Source organism: Siphateles boraxobius, unplaced genomic scaffold (assembly GCF_051911475.1).
Source record: "Siphateles boraxobius isolate OS27281-9 unplaced genomic scaffold, OSU_SipBor_1 8, whole genome shotgun sequence".
Classification (NCBI taxonomy): domain Eukaryota; kingdom Metazoa; phylum Chordata; class Actinopteri; order Cypriniformes; family Leuciscidae; genus Siphateles; species Siphateles boraxobius.
This window is the reverse complement of record NW_027509208.1, coordinates 36,097,732-36,108,910: the sequence shown is the minus strand read 5'-3', so window position 1 is coordinate 36,108,910 and position 11,179 is coordinate 36,097,732. Positions and strand designations below refer to the sequence as shown.

General features: G+C 39.0%; 1 long non-coding RNA gene across 1 annotated transcript; it reads left to right on the top strand.

The window, feature by feature from the left end:
- Positions 1-4,181: 4,181 nt before the first annotated feature.
- On the top strand, positions 4,182-4,911 carry LOC143729805 (uncharacterized). Its single transcript, XR_013200076.1, has 3 exons — positions 4,182-4,335; positions 4,480-4,542; positions 4,659-4,911. It is a non-coding gene; the product is annotated as an uncharacterized LOC143729805 (long non-coding RNA).
- The last annotated feature ends 6,268 nt before the right edge of the window (positions 4,912-11,179 follow it).

The following is an 11,179-nucleotide window of genomic DNA, read 5'->3' as shown; positions in this document are numbered from 1 at the left end:
GTATATTAAGCATTGGTATCGGGATCGGTATCGGCCGATCACCATGACAAGAAATCGGCTATCGGTATCGGCTGCAAAAATCCTGATCGGAGCATCCCTAGTATTTTTATTAGAGTGATACAGACAAGAGCAGTGAGTGATTTTCTTGATTGACATTAATGACAGATGGCAGCAGGTTTATTAGGCTGCTGTCACTTTAATACCTGACTTATGATGCTATATAATGATACACATGCTTTTTCTTTCCCAACTGTTTACATTCACTTAAGTCTTATTCGACTGTTTGTCAATACTCACTGAAACATAATTGTGTGTGACTGTTCAGATGAGTTACATCACAGCACATAAAGCCACCCATCAGTGTGCAATTGCTAAATGAAGTTCTGTTTTTAATATAAGCCATGTCCCACTCTTAATTTTCTCATTCATTCATTCATACATATTTATCTAAGGTGCCATTAACTTTAAGCCATCCAGCCCACTGAAAACTCTGCAGATTATATTTCTGTCAGGTCCATTTAAGTCAAGAACACACATGACAATAGAAATGATTAGGAAATTTGTATGGAATAAATTGCAATTCAGTTGATAATTAAAATTTGGCAGTATAGCTCTGTTCAGGGAGTCCTCTGACCTTTCATGAGCACCATGAAATAGCAGAGAGTCAGAGCACAGCAGCAGCATTAGGGAACACTCACAGTTTAGTACTGGGAGAGCAGAACTATTCCCCCATATGAACAGAGCAGCAACAATGACGCAAATGCCATGTTATACACGACAATGAGGAGCTGGGGAGGTGGTGGGTTGCAGAGAGAGAGCAGCAAGCAGTTAGGAGCGAACTGAATCTGTTTAAATAGTGCGCCCTGATTTGAGCATAGTCATTAGTAGCGAGGGGAGATGAACAGCTGATGCGCTGATGCAGAACTGACGCTGACGCTCAATATTTACTTCCAGCACTTTAACCAGTGATGTTGCTGGTGCATTGCCCTGTCCAGTTTGATGAGTTGCAGGATTGGTGGTTTGCTGTTGGCAGGTGTTGATCATGAGACACAGGAAGTAGAGCGGGTCTGATCAGCAGCTTTACACCTGCCCACGGGCCACATGATCATCTGTGATCCGGCCGAGAGCCCGCTGTCACACACACATCTGCTGCTGCATATGGACATCACTTCAAGCTCCAGCAGGACTCAGAGCGAAGCGCTTTACACACCTGTACCCCTGCATCTCAGCTTGAGTTCGTTCTTCTGTCTGTGCCAGCGAATGGCTCTCGAAAAACACACAGATGCTTTATGAGGAAGATGACCATAATGGCTAGAGTTGTCCACCGCTAGAATCCCGCTGATCTCTGTGTTCGCTGGTAGGCTGGTGAAGTGTGTGACCAGCTCATCTTTACTCACGGGCGCGCAGGTTTTGAGCCAATCATCTGGGGTCTCATTTATAACCGTCGCACAAAACAGGCCCTGAACGAGCCATACGCCACTTCGCAAGCATGAGTTATGATTTATAAAAACACACTTGATGGGAGAATGTGTATCTGTAAGTAACTCTGATCCTGTGAACGAACATTAGAGACGGAGCAGTTTAACAACACCGATCGAGATCTGGGGCACTGATGAAGGAAAACCGCTTTAATATTCTTCCTAATCATAAATACAGTGGATGTTCACAATTACAGTTTAAATAACTAAAATAATGATTTAAACTATGTTTTACATCTGATGTACACATTTAGATTAAATATGCCATTCTCATTAATAGAGTTAAACACTTAAATTAAATGAAATCATTACAGAGAAGTTGCTACATTTTTTATATTCTGATAAATAGAAATATTAGTAGTGGATGCGATTCTTTTGCTTTCAGGCGCACGTGCACTTTTAGTAAGGATCCTACGTACAGTTTTATAGATGAGAACCCAGAGCTGTACACCTTCACGAGCCTGCAGTGATGCTCTTCTGAAGGCCTTCATGGAGAAACATGCTCACTGGACTGATGCTAACTGCAGTTTGAGCCCATCTCACTGAGTCTCTGTGCTCTTACACTTGAAAGCAGGAAAATAATGAGGGAAGAACCTAAACGGGAACATGTCTCGTCAGTGAGAGCTGATCTTCAGCAGTTTCTGTGGATGAGAATGAAACGGAGAAGGAGAACAAACGTCATGACCTGCTCAATCTGCTGATTCATCATAATGCTGTAGATCACATGACCCGCTCAATCTGCTGATTCATCATAATGCTGTAGATCACATGACCCGCTCAATCTGCTGATTCATCATAATGCTGCAGATCACATGACCCACTCAATCTGCTGATTCATCATAATGCTGAAGATCACATGACCTGCTCAATCTGCTGATTCATCATAATGCTGCAGATCACATGGCCCGCTCAATCTGCTGATTCATCATAATGCTGCAGATCACATGACCTGCTCAATCTGCTGATTCATCATAATGCTGCAGATCACATGACCTGCTCAATCTGCTGATTCATCATAATGCTGCAGATCACATGACCTGCTCAATCTGCTGATTCATCATAATGCTGCAGATCACATGACCTGCTCAATCTGCTGATTCCAGTGAGAGAACCAGCCAGCAATGGGTGATTGTGGTGAAAATATCCTCACGTCATCTCACACTCGTTCTCCGGTTATGATCTCATCTGCGTTATATACTGGTCTGTTTTCTGCTAAGTCTCTGTGGACAGAGTCCATCTCTACAAACAGATAGAGGGAAAAGCGTGTGCAGTCAGACACTTTATTAGAAACATGCTGGTGTTTTTCTCATAGCGCTTGAATCATTTTTGATTGATGAAGTGTTAACAGGTCAGTGTTCTACAAAAATAGACACATTCACACATTTCCCCGGTTCATTTAATGATGTTTTATTAACAAGGTTCGGGAGGAACACGTCCTAATGATCAAACAATCAAGTCATTCCAGCCAGCTGTCAGCAATCAGTAATCAACAGGTCCACTCAATCAGCACGAGTAAGGCCTATAAATAAACGCAGTCGACTCACCCTTATTCCTCGACAGTTTTCAGCATCCCTCCACCACCCCATCTCCTCACACCTGCCTAGTTATCTTCCTAACCAAAGATACGGGGGGAGTACTCTGGGTTTGGGCCCAATTTCCGAGCTCGGAGCCCTCCCCCCGGACAGCACGCCAAATACGCATAACCATTTATTCTCTGATCATTTGTAAGTGTGAACTCGTGAATTTTGTATATGTAAGGAATTCTTTTTTAAGATCCCATTAGTTACTGTTACTCTTATAAATTATAAATTTGAAGTTCACCAAGTATTTGATTATTCTATTTCTCCTGATAACTGTTTTATGAAATGGAAATATGCGCATGACCTAGAAATATGCGCATGATTCCTAGCGTTTCCAGAACCAGTGAGATGTGTGTTGTGCACAGAGAAAAGCGTATGGTTAAACGACAGATCCTCAAGCTGACCTATATTCAGCCCTACTCTCTTCGAAGCAGCTCATGTGAAGTTAATGTGGAGTTCACTTGGACCCTGGTTCAGGAGCACAAACATCCTTTCTTTCCATGCTTTCTGTTTTCTGATAGACGACTAGGGCCCGGTTGCATAAAGCACCTTAAGTTTTTCCCTTAAGTGTGGGACTTAAGGCGTGATTTCCCCTTAACTAAGGGAATGATTTAAGGGTGTTGCATATAATCCCTTAATGAGTTCTCTTAGGTAAGGGAAACCGTTAAGTGTTTCACGGCAGCGATCCAGGTTTGCCGTTATAAAAATCTATCGTTGCCATAGATACGCTCCTATACACATTAACCTAGGAGCTTTAAAACAACGAATAGCCTAAAGAAATGGATAAGGAAAACAAAAAAAGAAAGCCAAACTGGACTGAGGATGAGAAGTGTATTCTTCTAGATGAATATGGGAAAAGAAAAGGAATTTTAAGAAGCAAATTGAATCCCGTCATAACTGCTGGCAAAAAAAATAAACAGTAGGAGGAAATAACCGAGAAAATTAATGCACGGAACTTAGGAGTAAAGAGGACGGTTTCAGAGGTAATTAAAAAATATGAAAACATCTCTGTGGGGGCAAAAAAAGAAATAAGCATTCATAAGAGGGAGTCCAACAAAACTGGTAAGAAAAAAAACGCTCTTAGTTTTTTCTCTATTTTCTTCGCACGCACCGAGAGCTAACGATAACAAAACTGTAGGTGGAGGACCACCGCCAACAGAATTATCAGAGACAACTAAACTGGTCCAAGACATCCTTGGGGCGGACTCACCTGTCCTGGCTGGCATCCCTGGCGGCTTAGAGAGTGAAGTGACTCAACCAGAGGAATGTAACACGGAGTGAGAGAACATTATTGTCTTAAATTAAATAAAATGTATCTCTATGGGGATAAACGATATGAAAATCACGACAGGCGTAATAAAATATTTTTATTTGTATATAAATATAAATTTTGATTGGTATTTCTTTGTTTCACGCGTTAGACCTTTCCAGCAATCAAAGCAACACCGACAGAGCGCCAGCAGTACGCCAAACCAGGCAACAAAGTGAGTTATTTATTAGTTAACAATTATTTTAGTTTTGTTAATTTGACTTAGAACAGCCCCAATATTATTTATTATATTATATTTCATAATTCCTCCAAAACACTTGTGAATTGCAGAAAGACGCAACTACCCTCTCCAGCCTCTACAAGAGAAGAAGTGCTGGAACTGCAGAGAGACGTCCTACAGCTACAAAAAACAAAGCTGCAATTGGAGATCGAAAAAATTAAAAAGGAGAAGGAAAATCAAGACCTTTACAACATAATTCTTAACAACAAACTGTTGCAACTACAAAGTGAAGGGAAAATAACAATAACATCACTTGACGAATAAATATATTATTATAAATACATTTTATGACATATCTGAAAAGTTTTGTATTTATTTATGTAATTACAAGGACAAATATATTAACAAAATTCCAATAATAATAGCAAAATACAATATAGCTAATATATTTATAAAATATTAATACTAAACAACACTAGCCTATAAATTATAATTTATAAATCATTACATTAACTTGCAACTGCTAACCTACTATATACATTGTATCATTAACATTAATAATAATTATTGTAATAGGCTAATAATACATTTTATTAATAATATTACTACTGCTGCTAATATATATATATATATATATATATATATATATATATATATATATATATATATATATATATATATATATATATATATATATATATATATATTTAAATATTAGCCTACAACTATTGGTCATAGGCCTGCTAATTAAAGAATGCATTTACGATGGCATCTCTGACAACAAATCCAGCCTGTTGGAAATCTTGCTGCAGAAGATTTGCTTCATGAGCCTCTTCTGCTTCATTACCCTCTTCTTCGAGCTCATCTTCCTCTTCGAAGGCAGAATACATCTTGGACATGTTAAAAAGAACAACGCAGGCGACAATAATTTTGCAAGCCCTTGGAGGCTCAACGCGCAGTTCACTGTGGAGACGATCCAAAGGGTTCTCCCTATCCCTAAAAATTCTTCTTGGCACATAATTATCTTCAATGGGTTCCATAAAGTCAGCCATGTCGTCTTTTTTTTTGTCCGCGTTACTCTTAAGGTAAAGTTTTCCTAACCTTAAACTGTACTTAGGAAAATGACAGTTAAGGGGCTTTATGCAACACTTAACGGTTTTTAAGGGATTCCTTAAGTGAAAAAACAGCATTTAAGGGAAATTCTAAGTGTTTATGACGTTTCACTTAAAGAAACCCTTAAGTACCATATAAGGGCATTTTCTGCAACACCCTTAAGTTTAAGGGAAACATAAGGGCGAACTTAAGGGAAAATTACACTTAAGGTGCTTTATGCAACCGGGCATAGCTCTTTAATATTCCCCTTACGAAGAGCAGGTCCTGAACCAGTCCTGTCCAGAACGTCTGCTTTAGACCAGTCAAGACCTGTTTTCTGTTAGCTACTTGTGGAAGACTTGGATTTGTGGAACATGGATATCATAAAAAAACACATTTGTACATAATTTAAATGTAATACTACCATAATATGTAGGCCTAATGCATGTTTTCTAATCCATGAATCACGTCGCCTTTTATTTAAAAAAACATGTTTTGAAATAATGTATAATCAGTCTATAAATGTGACCCGTGGTGACAAAATGAGTGTGAATGTGAACGGGCTAATTATGAGCTACAGGCAAAACAAGTCAAAAATGTCCATTTTGAGGTTTTCACAAAAATTAGCTCATTTAGCCCTCGTCTTGCGATCCCAATGCTCCAAATAGTGATTAAACATCTAAAAAGTATCTTTATTTGTGTGTTTTCTGAGCGGAGTACCTTTGTTCATCTTTAATGGATCTTCATCGCGCTGACGGACAGATCTGAAGCACGTGCACAAAGACTATCAGACCACCACAGAATTACAGCATTTCAACATATCTGTCTTGGCGAGTCATGCAAACATAGTCGTTATGTCTTAATGAATGTTTGGTGAACTGTTGGGGAACATCATCTGATGTGTAACATTATATTAGATCCGTGCGGGACAGTGGCTCTGAATATATAGACTGTCTGTTTCATTAATGTTAATCAAAAAAAGTGTGGTTTCATTGAAAAAAAGATAAATGTATTTTTCCTATAGATATTTTGTTTTGAATTGGTGTGTGCCAGGTTTGGTGTTGTTACCAGGGATGGTTTCTAGATGATTTTGTTTAGGAACCCCTAATAAAACTTTAACTGGATTTTTCTCAGAATTGACTTTGCTGACTCTATCGACTTCAAACAGCTGCAGTTTAGTCATTTCTGTCTGATTCCACCAAATCATACACCATTGTGAAGGGATTTTAACAGAGAATGTGAAAATAATAACTAATTTTTGAAAATGTGCTCATTGTGACTAAATTTTGCAGCACGGGTTACATATGAATGTGCTTAATTTGAAATGACAAAGTTTAAAACAGCATAATTTGTTGTTACCCAGAGTAGCATACTGTACAGACCATGACATGTCCACATTCATACGATGGGTTTAGATGGATCCCCCTTTAACACAGATAGGGCTGTCGCGGTGAAGGAATTTCCCTTGCAGTAATTTTGAGTGGCTCAATAGCGCTATATGTGGTTTTACCGCCATTTATTTATTTATTTATTTATTTATATTTATTTGTTGCTATATAAATACGTGTTATGATGTGGTCAGCATACACAAAAACAATGTAACCAATGTAACCGAAACTAAACAGCGTCTCTGCGCATTGAAAGGCTGTCACTCAGTACGCAGTTGGTAAACCAACGGACTTGAGTGAGTCATTAAACCGTTCATTCAAAGAAAACGTTCAAAAAAGCTGATTCCTTAAATGATAGATGTAATGAAACAAGGTGTTAATTATTTTTTAACTTTGAGCTCAACTTTTCAAGGCTCAGCTGGCCAGCAATGCTTCACTTTTGGGCAAAGCAGAAGCAATGCTTCACTTAATATAGACCAATGGCATTGATTCAAAGCGTGACTCGCTGCTTTCCCCCCACGGCTTCCTCACGCTGTGTAATGCTGACGCCATTCATGGTAAATACCCTTACACGTTAAAAGGATGATGGCCTACGACAAATATTTCGCTTTCCTTGGAAACGGCAACCTTTTCACGAATATACATGACTTGACTTCAAAGACAGACGCAGGTAATCGCACACGCTCAGTCGATCACATCACATTCACAGTCTGTTTATCCTCTGTACAAATCACCATGATAAACAGTCTTGTTATCATTATTAACTTATTTAACATTTAATACACATGGTACGAACTATGAAGGGTGGCCTTATAAAAAAAGAGAACACGGTTCGCGGTTGCTGCGGTTACTTGCATTCCTCTGCGGTTGGCCTGTCAGTAGCGCGGTACTGCAATATTGCGGTTATCGCGACAGCCCTAAACACAGATATACTTTACAAATAACCCAAAGTCATGACCTTAATATGATTTTCATAAAATTTGGCATGAGTAACTTACTTTTCACGCCATTGATCTCGGCTCATCCTGGTTAATCAACGGTTAATTTTAGACCGACTGGATCATTGAACAAGTGAGTGTCAAGTTATCAGGGTTTCTTTTCCTCAATGTATGATGTTTTATTAACAAAGTTCGGGAGGAGCACTTTCAAATAATTGTTCCAATTATCACATCATTCCAACCAGCTGTCGACAATCAGTAATCAACATGTCTATCCAATCAGCTTGAGTTGGAGACCTATACACTCATTTGACTCACCAATGTTCCTCGACAGTTTTTCAGCATCCCTCCACCACCCCGACTCCTCACACTCGCCTGGTTACTTCTTAACCAGCAATACGGGGGGAGTACTCGGGGCCAAATATCTGAGCTCGGAGCCCTCTCCCCTGTAGGGTATGAGGGCAGAATCATGATTTCATTATTTCTGAACACAATAAACACATGTTCACGAAGGGTTTCTAAAGCCCCAACCTATGACTCCTCCAAGTCTAAATCTTCCATTAGGGCCAGCCAGTCTGGAGGGTAGATTAGTTCTTGACACCTTTACAGCGTAATGAGTCCCCACAGAGATCCACGCGCGACCCCGGTTTGTTCGCGAGCCAACATCAAGGAAGACAGTTATCTCCATAAAACACGCGAATGAGGTCATCAGACTAAGACAAAGGGAAGATCTGGCGCCAAAATCTGTGAGTTGCTATTGGTCTGTGCTCCCAAAGAAGGGGCGTTAAGTTTCACTTTAAAAGATCGCGACATGGCTCTTCTCTCTTGCTCGTGCTACTCTTCATGTGTGTGTCCTGCGACCTAGTCGTCTTATTTTGTCTTTGGTTTTATTTTACGTTTAACCCAGTCTTTTATTTGATGCTCAGTTCTTGTCGGCAGACCGAACGCAGCATTTTACGTTTTTGATTAAGTCCTATATCCTCTGGGTGAAAGGACTCCTCCACAGCATAACTTTAAGACTTTCTAATTTCCCTCGAGCAAAACACGCTCTCGAAACACCGAAAGAATGCCTCCATCTCACCGACCACGAGGAAATCCACACCCACACACGCCTGCTGGATTGAAACAAAGTATTGTTTCAATCCAGATTTAAACGCGTTAAAGTGTGTATTTTCCTTTTTGGCTCTTAAGGTTCAACTGTGGTAACAATCTTTGTTTTCCTGTCTTCTACTTTTCTTTCTTACTGTTTTTGCTTTTATTATTCGATATGTTCATTCATAAATGTAGTTGTATTTTCTAGTTCGTTTTTATTCAACCCATTATACTCTCGATTGTCTCTGTTTGTTGGCCACGGAACAAAGCCTCTTTAATGTGTGATCTAAGCTACGAGCTGATACTGTTAAAGTGAACTAATTTGATTAGTAAACTTATGCTAAGGATAAACCTTTTTGAGAATTGATAACGAGTATCAAACAAGCAGTTCGGCGGACGAACTGATTAGTTGGGATAACAGTTACAGTTAACTCTAATAAGGTATTCTGAAAATTAATATATAGCCCGTCTGCAAATGAGTTATATACTTAATTACAATACTTTGTGTTAATTACCTATATATATCTGAAGCAGATGCGTGAGCTATATAATCCCTATTTGGGTGATTTTTATGTATGATGATCTAGTTCAGGTCCGTATTCAATAACTTTTGATTATAAATTAATAATTGTTGCATACTTATTCCCCAAACTTATTCCCCAAACCTGAGCTAAGTTCTTTACACCCCGGACAGCACGCCAAATATGCATACCATTTATTCTATCTAACTTTTTGTAAGTGTGAACTAGTGAACTGCCCAAATTTGATAAAAGGCTTCAATCAACTTCAGAGGGTTCATGTAATAACTCAAAACATCTGATTCTTCATCATCTAAGCAATTTATTGAAAATCTTTGATCTTGATCTTCTTGTACTTGTTTTTAATGATTAATTCAGATGGTTAACTTAATAACCTATATATTTCAATATTTTCTCTGTATGAGTCACTACACAAAGCATTGAGATCAATGTACATTTGAGGATATTTTAACTAATTGAAAGTACAAACAATATTGTTAAAATACTCACAGTTTACATAGCAACTCAACAGCAATGTACAAACAAAGGCACCTAGTGCCCCCGGCCAGTTAGCATATTAGGTGCTAAAACCACTAGCATCAGCAAACAACTTGCAAACAAAATGTCTGTAGTTGCTAAATAATTGAGTCTTTGTCCTACCAGTAGCATCTCAAAGTTGATGAAAACGTTGTGGCTTTTCCCAGAAGTCTTTGAACAAAAACTCATGTGGTTTACTCCAAACTCAATCATCACAACCATGCAGGTTAACAATCTTTCTCCTTTGGTTTTATAACCATCAATACGACCAACTTGAGTAGGAGAAGCACATCCATTGCTAACAATGGCTGCATTACCACTTTGCATTAACATGCGCTCACCGCGATCCGTTAAAGCAGATCGGATCATAAGTCAGTCAGGACACGGTGCGTTTACACCTGTCCTCATCAACAGTTTTCTGTATCTGGATAACAGATCGGAACTCGCAAAAAAAAAAAAAATTGTGTGACGGGGTTGTGTGACGTCCACCTGTGAATGCAGACACGATGGCTGGATTGCGTTTACATTACACTAAGATCCGATCACAATGCCTCCTCGACTACCTCCAAACCTGGACACGCTGATCGGATAACATTCCCATCAGAAGTGCGTTTACACTTGTCTTTTCAATGTGTATGTGGACAACATATAGATACAGGTAAACACAGTCTAAGATCTCTCTGCATGCTGGTAATCACACACACACCTGGTTCATTGTGGCATGTGCAGTTTCAATGGCCAATCAGCTTCCTTGTTTCTTCCAGGTTGGAATATGTGCTCACAACCAATAGGCTGCATTCATTTTGATCTCAAATCTCTTTTTTTCTTTCTTTATTTAACAATGATGAATATAATATTTTTTTCAATTTCAAAATTTAGCTTAACAGTGAGAACAACTGCAAGTGGATCAATTAGGGATGGCGAAAACTAAAAATTTTCTTGACCGACCACCGAGCCTCATTAGCTGGTTGAAACCGGTTAACCGATTAGTTTAAAATATGCCACGCTATTTGAAATAACAGCCATTTCGAGCCGCGCCTGCAATTTCGCAACTCTGTCGCATCTC